Source organism: Nannospalax galili, unplaced genomic scaffold, assembly GCF_000622305.1.
Source record: "Nannospalax galili isolate Female #2095 unplaced genomic scaffold, S.galili_v1.0 scaffold188, whole genome shotgun sequence".
Taxonomy (NCBI): Eukaryota; Metazoa; Chordata; class Mammalia; order Rodentia; family Spalacidae; genus Nannospalax; species Nannospalax galili.
This window is the reverse complement of record NW_008360325.1, coordinates 5,069,830-5,090,274: the sequence shown is the minus strand read 5'-3', so window position 1 is coordinate 5,090,274 and position 20,445 is coordinate 5,069,830. Positions and strand designations below refer to the sequence as shown.

The following is a 20,445-nucleotide window of genomic DNA, read 5'->3' as shown; positions in this document are numbered from 1 at the left end:
GTATGTAAGTGCACCTGTGTTGTGCAATGCCTGTGGATGACAGAAAGGGGTGTCAGATTCCCTGGAACCAGAGTTACAGACAGCTGTTAGCCACCAAGCAGGTCCTGGGATTTGAACCCAGGTCTTTGGCAAGAGCAGTCAGTGCTCTTAACTGCTGAGCCGTCTCTCCAGCTCCCACTCTTCCTTTTTTAAAAAACTGATTTATTCCTTGACAACTTCATACACATATTACATATATGTAAATATGTGTATCTGGTCCCACTCATCACCCCACTCTGTCTCCCCCCCGACAGCCCACCAACAATCATATTCCTCCCACTATCATACCTTGGTATTATTTTGTAATCCATTCCATTCTTTCACCATCATTTTAATATTTCCTCAAGCAAAAGACCACAAGTTCCTCTTATTACAACAGTTCTAGTACAAATAATGGGACCAGAGCAGTTGCTCCCGGGTCTCCCTACACCAGACTAAGCCTCTGCAGACCCACTGTGGGAATTCACCCAGCCAAAGGCCCCTCACCCTTCCTTTGTACCCAATCCTTTGTCTCACAGAGTCCTCTAGACAAGGAAGGACTACACAGATGTAAGGGAGTTTTACACTCTCACTCTGGTCACTTCCAGTGTCCTTCCTACTTCTGGCTCCAAAAGCAGCTCTCCTTCACCCAGCCCCTCACTGGCCCCCTCTTGTGCACCAAGGCCTGCCCTGAGTGTTAAGACCTAGGAGGAGGGGGGTATTTGGAAAGGGGAATATGGCATTCCAGTGGCTGTTGGAGAGTCATCAGGAGCAACCTTAGCTACCTGGAAGACCCGGGCTTACTGGGCAGTGTGGGTCAAGGCGCAGAGGTTACCAAGAGCCTAGCCAGGAGCTCCGTGGAACAGAGCTCAGTCACTCGACAGACTGATAGAATCCCACAGTTCCATCTGGAAATGAACATCCTCCTAGCAGAGTAGCCTGGACATAGAGCAGTGGGCCTGAGTCCTGCCCTCATACCAACACCACAGCTTTAATAGCAGGACTGAGATAACGGGGCTACATTCATGTAAGCCATTACCTGCATCCTGCCTAGGATAGTGGGATACCAGGGCGAGACTAGGCTAGCCTCCAGAAGTCCCTGGAGACACTCACACCCAGTAAGGAGCTGATTCTCCCAGGGGTGTCTGAGGGCCCCAAAAGTCCTCCATCCTGTCTAGAGAGGCCTTCCATGAGCAGGTGTGGCCCACTCCTTCAGTGGGGCCAGGTACAATGCTGATGTCAGGGACACAGAGGTCAAGGATCATGGTCAGGGACACAGAGGTCAGGGGCCATGGTCAGAGACACAGAGGTCAAGGTCCATGGTCAGGGACACAGAGGTCACGGGCCATGGTGAGGGACACAGAGGTCACGGGCCATGGTCAGGGACACAGAGGTCACGGGCCATGGTCAGGGACACAGAGGTCAAGGGCCATGGTCTCTGCACTCAGCCAGACAAAGCCTAGAAGAGGGACTCACAGACAGACAGACAGACAGGCAGACACACAAACACACACACACACACAGTAACAAAGCCATGACCAGCATAGACACAGGAACTAGAGCCCCAAGAAGTGCTCTATGCAGGACCAGGACACAGGGGCGGGCGGTGTACAGAGGCTCTGATCTACTCCACAGAGGGAGGCACTGTGTGGCAAAGTTGACCCTTCTGAGCCTCAGTTTCCCCACCTGTAAGCTAGGGGTAGCTATCACTTCAGAGACCCCAGAGGAAGACTGAAGAGAGAAAGGAAGCCTGCACCCCTGGTGTGGAGAGGGGCTCCTGCCTCTCTCTCAACTCACTTTCCTACTGGACCCCAAGACTGCTTGTTGACACACAGCCTCTGCTGACATCAGCAGGGAATTCTTGGGTGACTGGAGAACAGGCCACAGCCCTGGGGTGGAAACCCACAGAGACCACAGAGGCCATGTGACAGAACACGGAATAGCCAGGGCACAGGCAGCAGAGGGCTGGCCCTACCCTGGACTGTGATCCCAACAGAGCCATCAGCAACACGTGGGAGCCCCAGGCCTGTGCAGCGAGAACACCATCTCCACAAGGGGCCAGGAGCCTGGCCCCAGACTGCAGAGACTCAGCCACAGCAGGCCAGCACCCACCTGGCAGGGGACCTTGAGGGCCCCAGCACAGATAAGATGTGAGAGCTCTGGAAGGCTACCGGCCAGTTCATCACCCTCCCTGCTTCTTCATTTGGTGGGGGGGGGGGGGGGGGGGGGTCTGAGACCACAGCCTTCCATTCTCTGAGCCCTGATGGCAAAACCAAGAAATTACAGTCTGTCCAAGACAGGGGAGCTGACGTCAGCACACAGCAGTTTTCAACAGGAAAGTCGCTATCTGACATGTCCCCTCCATCCAGTCAGGACAGTCTTGCCAGTACAGAAGTGAAGCGTGATCCATTAGTACTGGCTGACTGCCTATCATCTTGGGCCTCCAGGGAAGAGGAATGGTGATCACCAAGTGATGTCCAGCCAAGGTGCAGGAGGGTGCCACTCGGGCAACAAATGCTGTGTGCACACCAGACCCGAATGCATCCCTGCACAACAGCATCTTGCTTCTTCCACGAGAAAGACAAAGAGATGGATGGCACCCGGGCTGCAGAAAACAGCAAGTTGGGAAGCTGCTCCAAAAGAATGTCTGAAATCACAGAGGGAGGGGAAGGAACTGCCCAGCTCCTCAAATCCCTGACTATGGGCCCGTGGCAAGCACAGAGCTTTCCCAGCCATCCTGCCTGCAAGCGTTTACTGATCAAGCCTTCTCCAGTGAGCTCTCTGCCTACCCAGCCACCTCCAAGCATCCTGCCCATTTTGTCTGGGTCTGAACAGGCTCCTAAGCCAAGGCAACTCACTGAGGATGGAGAAGTTTACTACCTGAAGTCAGCCACCATGGCAGGGATTCTCCCTACGGTGACAGCCCGACAAAATGGAGAAGTAGCTTAGGAGGGGGTTCAACCTGTGTGCTGGACAGCTTTAGTGTCAACCTGACATACTTGGGTTGAGGGAGCCTCATGGGGAATTGCCTCCATAGGACTGGCCTGTGGCCATGTCCATGGGGCACCTTCTTGATAGTTGGGTGATGTGGGAGGGCCCAGCCTACTGTGTGTGGTGCCGCTCCTGGGCAGGTGGGCCTGTGTTATATAAGAAAGCAGGCTGAGCAGGGGCCAGGGGAGAAAGCCAGTAAGCAGCATTCCTCCATGGCCTGTGCTCCAGCTCCTGCCTCCAGGTTATCCTACCTTAGGCTCCCTGATGAACTGTGACCCGGGAGATGTAAGACAAATAACCCCTTTCCTCCCCAAGTTGGTACTGGTCAGAGCGTTTTGTCACAGCAATGGAGAAACAAAGTAGAACAGCCTGGCTGGAAGGAGAGAGGGAAGGCAGACCTTCCCACTGGGGTTCAAGGATGCCATTGACGCCAGGTCCAGGTAGGCAGTGCAGCCCAAAGAGCAGCTCACACAGGCCTAACAAGAGGAGGCTTACACGCTCCAGGATTTCCAAACCTAGAATGAGTCCTGGGGTCCCAAAGCAGGGCCCAGACTTCCCATCATCCCTCAGCAGACCCCGCAGGTTATCATGGACATCTTCATCCTACCTACACTGACAGTTACCATAACAACAAGGTCAATAATAGCCTGCCTTGCTGAGGCCTAATGCGTGCCAGCCTTACCCCGAGCACTATACACACACGGACATGCGAAAAATTGTTATCTCCTTGAGCAGAGGAAGAGACTGAGGCTGGAGCATGGAAGTAAGGACGACCCATCTGACTAAGAAGGGGCAGAGCCGGATCACGCCAAGGCCAATCTTGTATGCCCATCAGGCTCTGGGCCCACCCCACTCCACCTCAGTCAGGACCATGAGGGTATGAGAGATACAGGTATGTACCCCAGGTCTGCATAACCTGCACATGGATTCTACCGCATCCGGGGCACAGCTGTACACTTGGGTGCTGTTTCTGTCCCTACCTTCATCCTGAATCTCTGCGTTTTATGGGTCTGGACCTTTCTTGAGGCACCACAGCAGCTGGCCATACAGCTATACCTGCACATACATACTTGCATATTCCTGCGAGTACACACTTGTGTGTTCCTACACGTACATGCATCTGTGTTCACATGTGAAATGAACATACACATGCATATGTACATGAACACACTTAAGCGCCCATGCTCCTGCATGTTTCTACATGTGTGCTCCTGTATGCATGCATGCATGCCTGCATACATGTGTGCATAGGAAGGTGTCTGTGCATGTTCACATGTGCACTGCTAGTGCACCCACATGCTTACTACACATGCACACACACTCCTCCTGGCCACTCAGGCCCATCATTCTTACTTCCAGGCCGCAACTGGCCTCTTGAACATAAACAATGGTCCTGACTTGCTGGTCCATTCCCCACTCAGAGGTTCACATCAAACTCTTCCAGAGTGCCAAGCAGCTGGGTCCTCCATTCTAAGTCCTTGTTTATTTTATGGGGAATTTAATGAGTAAACAAACTGCTTTTCCAGCTCATGTTTCTCATCACTTTCATGGGCTTTTTTTCTTCTTACTCATAAAAAGAGGAAACTTCAACTTAATACAAGTAAATGAACTTGAACCCCTGCCCATCCCCAACTCCCCCACACATCCCAAAAGAGAAGTGTTATTCCAAACGCGGAAACCACACTCTGTATCCCATTCCAAACCCAAAGCCTTCCCCCATCCCAGTCACCAACTTCCACTCACTCATCCTCCTCCGCCACGGCCTGCTTGTCTCCTCGAGGTGCCAGAGACCCTCCTCCCAGCCCCGAGGTGCCAGAGACCCTCCTCCCAGCCCAGAGTTCACGTGAGCAGCAGACAAGCTGCAGCAACCTCACTGAATAAAGAGAAATGAAAGCAAAACCGGCCCCCAAGTCTCCAAAACTCAGACTGCGCCCGAAGCCACCGAGATGCAGTACAGGTGGTCCGGCGCTTCGTTCCCCAGAGGCTGTGCTTGTGTTCTTCAACTGTACAGGTCTGCCCTCACCCCAGGGCTGGGGCAGGGAGCCAGCACCAGAGCAAGCAGGCTCCTGACTGTGTCTGCCCTGCAGTCTCTGTCACACTGGACTTCTGCTTTCATTGGGCTCAGAAGCACTCAAGGACAGCCTCACAGGATCAGACATCGGTCTGGACACAGGAACACCAGTAAGACCCAGGCTGGCTCAGGGGGCAGGTGGAATAAACCTCAACTGGCAGGGACAGGTGTCACCATGGTGGGGGGGGGGTAGTATAAGGACTCACAGGGAATAGGTAGAGGTGACACTGACCCAGCCCCAGGGTCAGTGGGAACTTTCCAGAAGATACTCCACCACAGTACCTGAATCTGGAGTAAAAAGTGAGCTTGGAGAGACTAGGACCTGGAAAGTCCACAGTAAGAAAGATACATAGGAGACCGACAGCCCAGGAAGGCTGATCTCAGAGCCACAGTGCTCCCCACCTCCTCACCAGCCTGGATACTCTGCCCTAAAGCAGGAAGTCATTGGGTCCACCTCTAAGCCCCAGTGACACAACCCTACCTAGGTCCCAGCCTTGATCATCAGGGAGCTCATCATCTGGGAGCTCTGGTTCTACCCCAACCTGAGCAGGAAATGCCCCTGGAGAAGAACCCCTAATTCTACGCCAGAGCTGGACTTGAGCAAAGACTGGCTTCCATCTCCTTAGAATTCACATGAGCAGCCAGACATGGAACCTTATCAACCAGACATTAATCATCCACAGCAATTAGATACCCGAGACCGTGCACAGGGAATCTGATGAGCCCTCCACAGAGGAAGCCCAAAGTACTACACAGAAAGGCTCAGTGGCCGCACTGCGTGAGCAATGGCAAAGGAAACAGAGGCATGGGACTCCCTCCCCCTCAGGACCGCCATCAGTGACAGGGCCAGGTTACCAAGTGCCCGTGGATTTACCCAGCAATGAGGTATAATTGAAAGGATTAGCATGAATGTGATGTTTCCCTTCCAAAAAATTCGAGGAACGCCAAAAGGACTCTCATCTGGGCTGGTATGACTCATGTTTTTAATAGAGGAACTTAATTTTCACTTGTGAGGAATTCAGGCTCAGGGAAACATTGTCTAAAAGATGCTCATTTCATACCCAGGACAACAGGAAAAGCTACCACCACCCTGAAAGTAAAAATAAAGCTCCCCAGCTGGTGCCTTGTCTCCCAGACCTTGCTGTGAGCCACAGGGTGTGTCTGCCCAATGGCTGGAACCGCATGCAGTATTCAAAGGGGTAAGTGAGGAGTTAAGTCAGCCAGGCAGGTCCCAGCCTAGCCAGGTGGCCTGGGTCAACTTCTAGCCCCACTCTGGGACAACATTTGGGTGGTACTCATGGAGGAAGCCTGGCAATGAGGCACAGGGGTCCCTGGAACAGTCCCCAGAGGGGCAGCTAGCATGATCAAGCACACAGGCACATCTGGGATGGGCACTTTCTACTGATCTCAAGGGTCCAGATGACGTAGCTTCATGAATCCATTTGGCAAGGGCCAAGCTAGGCGCCCTGGCCGTGTGGTACCATTCCATCCATGAGGACAGGGTGAGCAGGAAACAGCACCCACAGAGAGGCTCCACCCGGGACACCGGCCCTCCTCCTCTCTAAGCCCAGTCCTCAGACCCCAAAGAGGGCAGGGTCCACAGGTCATCATGTATCTGCTGCCTTACTGGCAGAGACAATCTACCTACCTGCCCTGCCTGGTTCCAACTGGTTTCTTCAGGGACCTCACAACCCAGGGATTTCTTGTCTACCTTTCTTCACTGGGACTCCAGTGAGAGGCAAAGTGTACCTCAAATCTGAAGCCAGGGTAAGTGTGTGGCTTCCAAGCTTCCCACAATCCTCCATGCCTGGCAAGATACTGTTGTGTTTTCCTGTCCTTTTGCCTTCCCAGTGGACCTTCTTAATTCACATTAGGCCCAGCAGGTCCTAGTTGGTATTTCCCACCATCTTGAAGAAAAGAGTAATCACCGGAGCCAAGAAGCAAGAGCTGACTTGATCCTACAGGACCTGAACACCCCAGCTCCTCATACCTGAGGGCTCTGCAGGTGAGTTTCCTGTCTGGGGTGCTGGGAGAAAGGATGCGCACCAGATACCTGGGTGCCGATGACCACTCACCAAGTCTCCATCTGATCCCTTCAGTCTCCAACCTAGCCTCTCTACCCTTCCAGCTCCCACCCTGCAGTTAAGAACAGATATCCAAATGCCCCTCCCCAAATCTTCCCCAGCCCTACCCCGGCCAAGGGAGAGGCACTAATTTATAAGTTGTAGATAATGTCACCCACCATTCATCCAAATGTGTCACTAACATCCCATTAGACTGTAATTATTTTTTAATTAAAACTAAGAAAACTGGCATGCCTGAGCCGACTTTATGCATCTGTTATGGGTTAAAATAGCTTTTAAAAAATGTTTCAGAGACCGCAGTCTATTGTGGCCGCGGCCTCTGCCAAAGAAAACGCAAGCTTGCTTATTTTCTCCATGGGGCGCAACAGTGCCTATGTGTGCAGGCACAGAATCGGCTGGCCGTGAAAAGAATTCTAAATAAAACACAAACATGGAATTTGGCAACGCCACAGAAGCAAGCTTAAGACTAATTCCAGCATGCGGACGACGCTCACATAGTAAGTCTGGCTCCAGCATAAATGAAACCAGGCACTGTAAAATACCGCGGCATGCCGGAGCCTCCGCTTAAAGAGACAGGACGCTGACTGCAGGTATCCGAGTTTATAAAGCTGGCTCGCGCTGGCTCCATAAATCCATAGGTTATTAGCTGTTTGCGTTCAGCCAATCCCTTCTTAAGGAGAGGTATATCAGGAGAGAGAGAGAGGGGAGGACAAATGAAAACCATCACTTCACACTTGACTTTTAGTGCCGAGATGGGGAGGGGGGGCCTGTTCATTATCCCAATTAGAGGAGAGCGGCTGAGATCTCAAACACACACAAACCAAAACGGAAGGGAGAGAGCAAAGGAGCAGAAGATGGAAGAGGAGATACCCAGGGAAGGCTGAACGGGGCCTGGAAGCCAGGGCTGGCGGGAGGCGGTGGCAGAGGAATCCCTTAACCCAGGAAAGGCTGTGGTGATAACTGTGAGATGCTAACTACAATTCTAGCAACAATAAAATGTAACAATACCTGCGCCTGTTCACTGGCCAGCTGCTGCTTGAGGCTGTATATAGTGTGGCCAGGAAGGCTCTCAACAGGAACCAAGCAATTGAGGTGTTAAACTCACTGGGCCTCAGTTTCCTGGTCTGTAAAATGGGGATGATACTGTCTTCCCCACAGGACAGGGTGAGGGGTGCCGAAGATGAAGCCTGCAGTAAGCACCTGGCTGACCAGGGCACCCAGTGGATGCCCTTCTCATTTTACAGATGAGAAGACAGGCTCACCTGCCCAGTCACAGGGCCTGTAACTATCACAGTTGGGATGAGAACCTGGCTGTCCACCTCCAAAGACATCACTCTTCCTGCGCACGCTCCTGGGGGGCCACACTCTAGACTGGCCACGATTTCTCGGTCTAGACACTGTGAGCTCTCCTGGAAGGCACAGGAAAAGCCACCCACTTCCAGAGACATGTTCACCCCAAGGCCACAGCAGGCTATGGTGCTGAGCCATGTCGGCATACACCCACAACCTTAGAAAGAATCTGCTTGTGCCTGGGATGCCTGGGGCCAGGCAGGTGTTGGGGGGGAGCCCACTGGATCTTGACACATTCACGTTCACGTATGTCTAAACTCATGGTGCACTTACAAACACTGGGAAAAACACACATATATGCACATACGTATGTGTGTACTCACATACGCATGCCTACCCACTGCACAGATACGCATATACACATATACATACAAATGCATACACTCACATACAGACACACAAGGTTTTTTAAAAAGTATTTTTTAGCGTCTTTATTTTATGTGTATGAGTGTTATGCTTGCACGTGTATGAGAGCACCCATGTCATGCAATGCCCACGGAGGCCAGAAGAGGGCGTCGGAGTCCCTGGAACTGGAGTTATGGACAGCTGTTAGCCGCCATGTGGGTGCTGGGAATCAAACACCAGTCCTCTGCCAGAGCAGTCAGTGCTCTTAACCGCTGAGGCATCTCTCCAGCCTGACTCAGGGCTTTTATTACAGGGTCTGTGCTAGCCCAAGGCCCCTGCAGAGGCAGTGGGAAAATCCAGGAAGAGGAGTACTTGCAGTGCTCAGCTCCAAAAGAAAAGGCTTACACAACGCTTTCCCTCCGACCTTGGTTACTCCTACCAGTCTGCTCAGCCCTGTCAAGGTGGCGGGCCAGGCCAGCCTCACCACAGAGTACCCCCGAACCCCAACTCAAGCCTGAGCCCGCTGCCTATCTGCCCATGGCACAGCTACCTGCCCAGGTGTGACCAGGACATCCCCAGTCACCATCACCCACAGAAGTCACAGTCCGGCTCTCATGGGATGTCTGTCCACACACACTCAGAAGAGTGGGTCTGATGACAGAGCTCCTTTGGACCCTTCACCCTGCACCCCAGTGGGCTGTCACTGACATGGTGACATCACCACATTCTGGTGGGCTCTCAGCTGCTCTTCCTGAGATGGTACCCAGCATCCTAGAAGACATGAGCTAAAAATACTCCTGGCTTCTCAGAGCTGGTTTACAAAAATAATTATGTTTTCTTAAAAAAAAATAGATTATAAGCAAGTATGTGTCCAGCTATTTTTAGATTCCATTCGACTCGGTTACTTTTTTTTTTTCTCGTAATAATCATTACAGGCTTTTTGAAAAATATCCCCCCATCCCCCCGTCTTACACTGTGCACTCTGCCATGACATGGGGTAGGGGCCTTTGGGGCCAGATGTAGCCACAGAGCTTGCCATAGACCCTGGGAACCAAACTGGAGTTCTTACCCCAGATAAGTCTACTGCCCAACAAGTGCCATGCAGAGGGTTGGCTGGTGGGACCAAAAATGCCATCAAGGTACATGACTAAATCAGTGGAACCTGTGTGAGACCTTATTTGGAGATGAGGTCTTTGCAGGAATAATTAAGGATTGTAAGGAGACCATCCTGGGTGGTCTAGGGGCATCCTAAGCCCTTTATTCCAGTTGTCCACAATAAGAGGCAACAGAGCCTGCCAAGGACACCATGTGGCAACAGGGGTCAGGATTAGGGTGGTGTGGCCAAAGGCCAAGGGAACTCCTAGAGGACGCAGGGAAGGACCCTCAGCTGCAGCATCTGAAGGAAGTCAATGCCTTGGTTTTTAATTTGTAGCCTCCTTAAACTGTCAGAGGCTCAATCTCTGTAGCTGTGAACCATCCAGTTTGTGTTTACTTGCTAAGGGCCAAGCCTGAGACACTCACAGAAAGCAAGAGAGAATCCATAGGCCACAGTGTTCAAGTTTACAGCAGCCTCATGATTACTGCCCCAGTCTACAGGGGTGACAAGGTCACTCACTGGGGACCCCCTCTCTCCTGTCAAGGAAACAAGGCCTTCATGAGGTTCCCTTGAGGCAGGGGGACCCATGAGGCTCAGAGGGCAATGTGCCCTGTTCTTCATATGGGGTTTTTCTGCCAAACTGCTCCCAAATCAGTGACAAGAAACAGTGACAAATCACTGATTTGCAGAAGTTTTGAAGGACTAACCCTTTAAACAGGCATCCCAGGGCAGCAGCTCAGTCCCCAAGCCTGAGTCAGTCAGTGGGATCTGGGTTCAAATCCACACCCAGAGTGTACCAGCCACAGCCCTTCAGCCATTCCTCCCAAAGGAATAGCTTTCTTAGCTCTAAAATCTAACACATGGCCTCTCATGCAGTATGAGTGAGGATGGGGAATGGGGCAGCCACTGTGGAAGAGTGAGGCTGATGCCCCCCAAAATTAAACACAGAAGCACCACGCGATTGCACAGTTCCACTTCTATGTAGACACCCAACAGAACCAAAAGCAGAGCCTTGAGTAGGTGTACGTACACTTATGTTCAAGGCAGCATGGCTCACAACATTCCAAGGGCAGAGGCTGCCCACTTGCTCAGTGGTGGAGGTACAAAATGTAATCCATCCACACAAAGGAACAGTACACAGTCCTGAAAAGGAAATTTTGACACCTGCTACAATATGAATTAAACCTCCAAGACTGGGCTGAGTCAACAGGCAGACACATGTAGGGAACGGTCCCACCTAGATGGAGTCCTAGGGCTCAGAAGTTCACAGAAACACGAAGTAGAACGGTGGTGTGGCCAGGGGCAGGGAGAGGAGAAATGGGGTGTTATTGCTTAGTGGGGGCTAAGCTCTGTTTGAGATGAAAAGGTTCTGAAGGACAAATGCGATGGCTTTGTGGTTACAGGGTACTTGATGCTGCTGAAGTAGGTACTTCAAAAACAGCTCAAATTGGGATGTTAGGGATGTAGATTGAGAGTGGTAGAATATTGCCTAGCAAGGTCAAGGCTCTGGGTTCCATCCCTAGCAACAGAAAAAAAAAAAAAATGTCAAAATTGTAAGTCATATGTATATTTTATCATGATACAGATTCCATGATCACATTGTGCCACTCACTATGATGTGGCAGGGGCTAGAGATGTCACTCAGTCGGTAGAGTGCGTGCCTACCAGGCCCCACACCCAGCGCCATACACCCTGAGTGTGGTGTCGCATGCCACGTAACCCCAACCCTAGGGAGGTAGAGGGAGCAAGTTTGAGGCCAGGCATGGTGGCCTCCCAGCACTCAGGAGGCAGAGGCAGTTCTCTAAGATCGAGACCGTGGGCCCTCAATCAATGGTTTTCTTTTTCGACTAAATCCAGAATAAACGAGCTAATTAATAAAAACACAAGGAAACTCAGAGTGACAAAACCAAGTCAGAATTTAACTGAGACTTAGTTAAACTTGGCCCAGTCACAGACATGCACGCTCACTGGGGCAAGCCTCATCCCATCATCCAGTACTCACCTTATTAAGAAAGGCAATAATTAACAATGTCCAGTTTTATGAACAGATTCCACCTGCCTGTTTCTGCAGATAGTGACTCCGGTTTTGCATTAACCTCACTGGAGAAGTCTCGAGCCCTCCGACCCCTTCCACTGAAACCATAAAACATTCTTATTATCCAGGGCTTGGGCCAGCCTCAAGGGAGCTCTGTGATCATCAATTTGCACCTCCCCCTACTCAGTAGCACCTGCCAGGTAGAGGCCCAGCAAGGGCAGTGGGACCCAGACTCAGGGAAGCCTAAGTTCAGATTCTAGCTCCGTCACCAGACACACCATTTTGGGCCAGTTATGTTCCCTCTCAGCTGTCAGTCTCTTAACCACTGCATCCTGGAAGAAGTCACACTCCAAGGACAGCCTAAGTTCAACACTCAGAAGACCCTGGCCAAGGACCTGGAGCACAAAGGGGCGGCACAAACGGTGGCCTGTCCATGACCTGGTGGGTCAACAGCTAAGTGTTTTAAGAAGGACCCAGATGAGGGAGGAAGTGGAGGTTGCTGCCTCTACCACGTCTCACTACATACCGAGGTAACATGTCACCACTACCCTCCCCCCAACTCTTGGCTATTATTAAATAGTATCTAAAGAGAGGACCACAGAGCTGGCCAGGCTGTCATTCCTCTAAGGTCTTGTGGGGCTATAGAATCTCACACAGGGGGACCCCAAGGTTTCTTCCCACCACTGCTTGGATTAAATTGGCTGGCCTTGATTATGTCTAGATAAACCATATTTCATGGTTTCAAGTATTTGGAGTTGATTGTGAAATACCTACAGTGCACAGTCTCTGCTCCGTTCCCCTGCCTTACCAGGATGACAAACTCAGTTTCTCCCGCGCACAGAGGGGCCTGACTCTATGGAACCAAAGAAAGGAGGCCGTTCTCCACAGAGTCCACGACTGAGAACCTGCCCAGGGTCTCCGCACCTTTCTCACAGATGTGAGCTTCCTTTGCTGGGTCCCCAGCATGTCCAGGGCACCTGTAAGCTCAGGCCCTTCCTTGGGTGTCCGAGAGTCAAACAGCACAGAGCCAGCCTGGGACAAGCCAGATTCTTACCCAGTCTCCAAAAACCTAGTTTGAGGCACAATCTTGTCCTGGCTCCAGTTCTCTTTTTCAATACCCATCCTTCCTTGCTGTGGTCAAAGATGGTCAGTGCTGTGGTCAGTGGTTTCATGTCCTCTTAAAATCCAGTCATGCTGGGGGTGGGAAAGCTGGAAAGATGGCTTAGTGGTTAAGAGCACTGACTGCTCTTGCAGAGGACCCAGGTTCAATTCCCAGCACCCACATGGAGGCTAACAACCGTCCGTAACTCCAGTTCCCCAGAAGATCCAACACCCTCTTCTGACCTCCACGGGAACTGCACGACACGGGTGCACTTACACACATGGAGGCAATACACTAATACACATAAAAAATAAATTAAAAAAATGTTTTTTAAATCCAGACATGCGCAAGAGCCAAAAGATACCCACATCCAACCTGCCACTGGCTGAGCAACCCAAAGACAGCCTTCCTGATTCCCACAGCCTCACCTACACTCACATATGCCCAGGAGTCTAGGGGAACTCTCAGGGTCTACATCCAATGTCACCTGGTTTCCTACCAGCATACTCTGTGCCTGTTCTCCATGCCCAAGCAGCCACCGCAGCCCAGCAAGAAGTTGGAGGGGGTAGCCAGAATCCCAGCCACAAGACCAAGCAGACCTGAGTCCGAATCCACAGATCTGAGGTCCTTATGCTATGTGTCTTCTTTTGGCCTTTCTGAGCCAAGTACATACTCAAGGGGGGAAAGGATGCTTCTTAGGGACAAGAAGAGGGTAGGATGTCAGGCAAGGGCCAGTGCGGGCACATAGGTTTTCTAGAATATGCCAGTAAGTTCTAAAAGCACTGAGGGCCAAAGTCCTCCCTCTGTCCCTGATGAGGACTGTTACAGAGTCTGCAGACTGGCCATCACAGGACACACCCAAGGTCACCCAATCACAGTGCTTTGCAAAAGTGCTCAGCCTGCTCCCTCCTGGCCCTGTGTGAGGTGAATGGCCAAGGCCACACCCTAATGTCAGCTTCCTAGTGATCCTCCAAGGAGGGTACCCTCGTGCCCCATTTGACAAGTAAGGGAACTAAGGCTTGGAGTGATCAGCCCAGGGTCACATAGTCACACCCATTAGCAATGAGACCACAACCCAAAACATCCCCACCCTGGGGTTTCCTCCTCACTAATACATGTGAGTCACAATGCTTAATTCGAACAGCTGGGCATCAAGGCACAGACACAGGAGGTCTCAGATCTGGGATGTACACAAGGGAGCATCCCACTGCAGAGGGCAAAACTGAGGGTCCCAGGGTCACACACGGGGCTCCTTGCTGTCAAAATGTTGTCTGTTGCCAAATCTAACTGCACATTTCACACAGAGCCTGGTGGCTACACAGAAATTAGATTTTAAGCATCTCGCTCTAGATATCGGATATCCTTCCCCAGTTTTCAATGTGAATTCAAAAGGGGCAGAATGTAGGTCAGGGATGTAGCTCAAAATTTAATTAATTAATTAAAAATTAGCTCAATTGGTAAAATGCTCACCTAACATGCATGAAGTCCTGGGTTCATTCCCTAACGCCACATAAAACAGGATGTGGTAGGGTGCAGTCTACAATCCCAGTACCTCAGAGGCAAGAGAAACTCATGGTCACCCTCAGTTACACAGTGAGTTCAAGGTCAGCCTGGGCTGAGTGAGACCTCAAAAAGAAAATAACAGCAATGTGGTCTAGTAGGCGTCAACTTTGTCACCTATGAATGTCTTGGGGTCTTCCCACTGCCTGCCTCAGTTTCTCCAATGTACATACTGAAAAGGTCAGATGAGATACCCTGTTGGGATCCCTGATCCTGCTTCAGTAAGAGTTGATTTGAACCTCGGGTTACCCAAGGCGAGCTCATTTCTGTCCCGGATCCCCATGTAAAGAGCAGCGTCCAAGCCTCCGTTACCATTGTCAAATTCCCTTTAATAGAGAATGTGACTGCCCAGCTCAGGGGTCTCTGATGTCCACGGCCAGCGCTGGGTCTTCACATCTACTAACTGCTTGAAAGCGCTGCATCCAGTGCTGCATTAAAAATTAATTACACATGCTATTTTATTGCCAGTCCATAATGTAATGAGCACCAGCTGCGCTGAACAGCCAAACTCCTTTTTAAGACAGCTATAAAAAAGGGGGGGGGAGAAAGAAAAAGAAAAAGAAACTGCACTTCCAAATGCCTCTCCTGTCAGAGCAGAAAAACAGCAACATCTTGTATGGATTTGAACAGAATTCTTTGATTTAGCTCTGCCGTACAGAACGTCTGAAGGGCCAGCAGAGGGTGAAATGGTATCTGGCAAAACTGCAGTGGTGTCCAAGTCGCTAGACCCCTTTCATCTGAGGACAGTCGCCTTGATGGAGTCCTGCCCCCACCAGACAGCTGTGGTCCCTCCCCCTGGCTCCATTCCCCAGCTGCTCTGGCCCCCCCGTTGGTGCTGAAAGGTGAGATTTTTTTCCAGCTATATGGACAGGGGGCTTTTTCTAGTCTTCCAAAGCTCTGTCCCCCTCAGCCACCTCCACCACCATGAACACTGACATCTGTCACTCCAATGGCCTTTCAGCTCTCCAAGACTGCTCCTGGCCACATGCCCAGTCATGGAAGCCAGCGTGCAGGTTCCAGGCAGGCAGTGGAAGACAGCAACTATAGCAGGGCCATGCCAAGATGTCAAAGATATCAATACAGCGTAGGTGTCAGGGGCTGACCCCCAGGAATCACCAGCCACACAGTAAACATCAGTGGTGAGAGACCACCAGTCCCTTCATTAACATAGACAAGGCCAGGTGAAAATGACTACCTCAAAAAATAAGTTTGTTTGTTTTTTTCTGGGACAGAGTCTCATGTAGCCCAGGCTGACCTTGAACTCAGCATGCAGCCAAAGATGACCTTGAACCTTGGATCCTCCTGTTTTCTTTTCCCACGTTCTAGAACAACATACCACCACACCTGGTTTATTCAGTGGGATTAAACCCAGCCCTTCAAACATGCCGGGGAAGGACCCTACCAGCTGAGTTACATCCCCAGCTGACTCTCTAAACTTTTAATTACTTACTCCTGTGTCAGCCCCACTGGCAAGGACCTGGTAAGCCCAGAAAGCAGCCCCCTCCCCAGCAAACACTGAGCTGCGGAGGAACTTGGGAGTCTATATGGCGCTCCCCCCCAGGTCCTGCCACACTCATTCCCTTCTTCACCCCCATAACCTCCCCCACCCTCGGGTCCCCATAGAGGCTCAAACGCCCCCTGGCACCTAGTGTGCCACACCCAGCAAGCAGTGCCCTGGTGCAGCCAGGGAAGGTTGGAAGTCTCCATTGTCCTGGAGAGTGGCTGCCCAGTGATCCCCCTAATCAAGTCCAGAAAGAAACTCCAGCTCACTCCTCCCTCTGGTATGAAATGTGCAGAGCGCAGACCATATCATTAACATAAAACTTCCAGAAATAAGGCCACTTTCCAGACAGACTGTATTAATTGCATCAAGCCTGCACAGCTAGGGTGGTCTAATCCATGGCTTCCCATTGGATGGCTCTGGTTATAAAACCGACACAAAACGAACACTGGGATATAATTGAAGGAGGAGAAAGCGATAGATTCTACTGTTAAACCTACTATTTATTTACAGGTATTCTTTTATCTTTATTGTCCCTTTAACCCATGCCAAGAAACCCCAGACTAGTTAAATAACACAGCAAGCACAATTTCAGTAGAAAAGTAAATTGAATTTAACTTTACAAGATTGCCCTGTGATTTCAGCATATACTAATGACTGAAACTGACTCCCTCTATTAAATCCAAACACTTCCACTTCCCCGAGCCCAGATCTTGTGTGTTCTTGCATGAGACCTTGAACTTCAACAAGCACATGTATTAATCACTCTGGCTGATGACCATTTGCAGCTTCTAAATATGCAATGAAGTGTCCCAGCTCCCTTTCCACCTCCTAACGCTGGTACATGATCAAACCTGCCAAGAGGCTAAATGCTTTTAAGCATGGAAACCAGGCATGCAGTTTAAAGGAAGTTTCCCGCACAACAATGCCAAACACATAATGCCGTCACGTTGTGAACACCCTCCGCCACTGCCCGCTTTTACGTAAATCATAACTTCCACAGGGCTTGCTCACACAAGGTATTGTTCTAAGCATCTGGTCTCTATAGGACATCATGAAAGATCCTTAGAACAACCTTGGAGCATGTCCTATCCTTGTGCCCATTTCACAGACAGGAGAATGGAGGAACTGGGGAGGGAGGTGATTTAGTTTAGAAAGAGAGACTTGTTTCAGGCCACACAGCTAGCTCCACATGTCACTCCCTAGGGTGATCTGGCACACCTTCCGAGGACCACGGATGCCTCAGAGCAGGAAAGGGCTGAAGACAAGAGGGGTGCCCAGTGGCCTCCACTGTCCTCTCAGTACCTCCAGCTTCTGCCCTGCAGTGCTAGCCAGGCTCAGGCCCGTGGTAGCCCAACTGTTATATTCCACAGATCCACTTAAGGAGCCTTGTTTCTCAACATTACATACACATATGTAACGTGTTTCTAACAGAAAAGGAAGGGAAAGCTCAAAGAAGGACAAGGGCAGGTTCAAGGCCTCCGGCCCTTAGACAACACAGAGCAGGACCATTGGTCAATACTCTTACCACACAGCCACCTTGGTAAATCTGAGGGAAGACCTTTTCAGTTGCCAGGAGCACCTTGAACTCAAAGCCTCACATGATCTCAGCAAAGTGCAAAAGAAATAGGCTCCCGGCCCTTCCTCCTGCAGTGAGCATCCCAGGGAGGCATGGGTGGAAATCCCAGCAGGCCTAGGCATACCTCTGTGGGTTTTGTCTCCCGTGAAATCTCACCCTTCTATAAATAACCCCGGGCACATTTGTGGGCATGTAATTAACCTGTGTGGAAGCTCAGGGTTTCTGAGTTAATTTGAAGAGATGGGTTCAAAGTGTCCCTATCAGAAAAGGGACAGAACACGGTAAGCACTGCATCTTTATGGCCACTCCTTCCCAGCAGGTTCTTGGAGATTTTATGCCTCCGCTGCAGCCACTAATTAAACAGGCACTAAAAACACTTGAGCAAACAGCCTAGTGCCAGGGACAGAACCAAAGGGACAAAGCCCATTGGAAGAGGGGACTTCAATGCATCGAAATGATCAGTGAACAGTGGCATAACCTGGCTCGGGCTAGTTAACCAGACGGAACAGTGGCCAGGAACAGAGCTGGATATGGGAGGAAGATGGGGCAGGAAAAGTGAGAGCAGGTCCCTCAGGAGAAGCTCCTAGAGAGATCCAGGGCTCAGAGCCTCCACCCTAGGAACAGGACATCACCCTTCCTCCATCGCCACCCCTCCCCAGCACTGTGAACTGGGGTGGGGGAGGGGGGCTCTGCAGGTGCCAGATGAGAGCCACTTCCTCTGTGTTCTTTCCTTCCCTCTATTCAGCCTCATGGTTAAGTCCCCAGGCCCAGACTACAAGCTACAGGAGGTCAGGGACTCACATGCCGGACTCTGCCTATGTCTGCACAGAGCCTACAACTATATAGTCAAGGAGCCTCAGGGAGTTAAGGACTGAGCAAGTGAACACATGTTAGATGTGAGACCTCACCTCAGGGTTCTGAAGCTTCTCTATGAAGTAGGAAATAAAGCCTTGATTGGCTGTGAGGTTTACAGTCAAAGATGTAATACACAACAGACAGGTGCTCTAAGGACCCAAGTAGTGTGTGTAAGGACAGTATGACATGACAGCAGACTTGCCTGACAGCCAAGGCCTATAGACTTTGTCTGTCCTCTGCTGGGCCGAGGCCATGTGGCTAAATGGGATAATCCCCAGGACTAATCACAATTCCGCAACCATGGCCTAGCCACAGTCTCCCTCAGCCTTTGTAAAACGGGAACAGGGATGGATCCTGCTTGGCACTTGACAGAAAGGTACCAGGAGCACCCAAGCCACATCAGGGAGGCAACTCAGTCCTCCTCGCTAACTCTCCTCCATGTTGGCAGCTCCTGAGGCAGGCCAGAGCCAGCAGAGGGTTAAGCACACCCTAGTGGCACGACCAGGCGAGGCAAGGGGATCACGTTTCTACATGCAGAACTTGACCGAGTCCAGTCATAAATGCTCAGGCTGATCTTTGATAACACAGCCCCCTGGGTGGGTGCAGGGCTGCACCACTAATTACAGGAAGACAGAGCAGAGCAGCTGCCCAGATGAGCAGGCATCCCCAGCTCACCAAGCAGGGTCTTCCACAGATTCCCAGAACAGATCTGCACAGTCACATGTGCCTCAGTCACCCTGGGGACTAGGCGGCCCAGGACCAGGAGCCAGCTTCCTTGCAAGCTGTTCTAACTCCTTCCTGGGTGATTTTGGTCCCTGCTTTATGCATTTAAGACACAAACCCATAAGAAACCAGAACTCCCCCTCTTGGAAGTCAGATGCAATGACGTCACCACCTGTCCACAGCAGTAGGGGCACTGAAGGCTGCAGGCCACCCCACTGACAAGAAGGCCAACGTTCTCACCCAGAGCAGGGGCTGCTTGTGGCTTTGTGCAGAACCAAAGCTCCAACCAGAACAGTTCTTGAGACAACACCGATAAAAAGCAAAATCTGCCCAATAAAAATAGCTTTCCTTTCAGAACCTGAGTCCAGAGAAAGCCTGCAACGTGCCTGACTGACAAAGCAGGGGCGAACTGAAGTGCCCCAGCACTACCTCCATCCTCTCCTTTCCTGGCCCCGGCCCGGAAACCAGGCCACAGCTGCTTGCCACGTGAGTCTGTGTCAGCATCCTGGCTCCAGCAGCCACAGGGTGTTGCAAACCAGGCCCCAATATGAGGTTGCAGGGAGGGCTGTCTACCCTCGACCTCTGGGGAACCCCAGGCCACAGCAGTCTGTGTTTGTGGAGGTAGAGAGCAGGGGCCAGTGGAGGCTGTATGTCACCACCTGGCTGTGAATGTCCTCTACAGGACAGACTGTTTCACTGCCGCCCTGTCCTGTGGCAAGTAGAGGAAGATGGAGCAGGCCTGGGATCTGCCCAGAGCGGGCTAACTTCCACAACCCCCGTCCCCAGACACACACAATGTTTCACTCCTGCCCATGGCCACAGCTTTTTAAAAGGCTCCTCTTTTGGGCGACTTTTCTCCCCCTCTAAGTTAATGGGCAACACATTGTCCCAAAGAGAAAGTCAGCGTTTTGGACGGCTCCAGCGATGTACACAGACAACCCAGGAATCCTCTCCTGCCCTTGTCTGGGGTGGGTGGTGGGGCGGCAGAGGCAAGGGGCAGAAGAAAATTTCAGATGTTAAGTGTTATCCAATTAAACTTTAGCTAAACAGCCCAAAGAGATGAAATGTGGAGTCTGGGCAGTGCATTCTGGGAGTGAGACTCTCAGAATGGGGGTGGGGGGGTGGGGGGGGCAGA

General features: G+C 51.3%; 1 protein-coding gene across 7 annotated transcripts in view; it reads right to left on the bottom strand.

The window, feature by feature from the left end:
• Bcl11b (BAF chromatin remodeling complex subunit BCL11B) overlaps positions 1-20,445 on the bottom strand; it is an 89,672-nt gene that overhangs the window by 30,890 nt on the left and 38,337 nt on the right. The gene's annotated exons all lie outside the window — the stretch shown is intronic.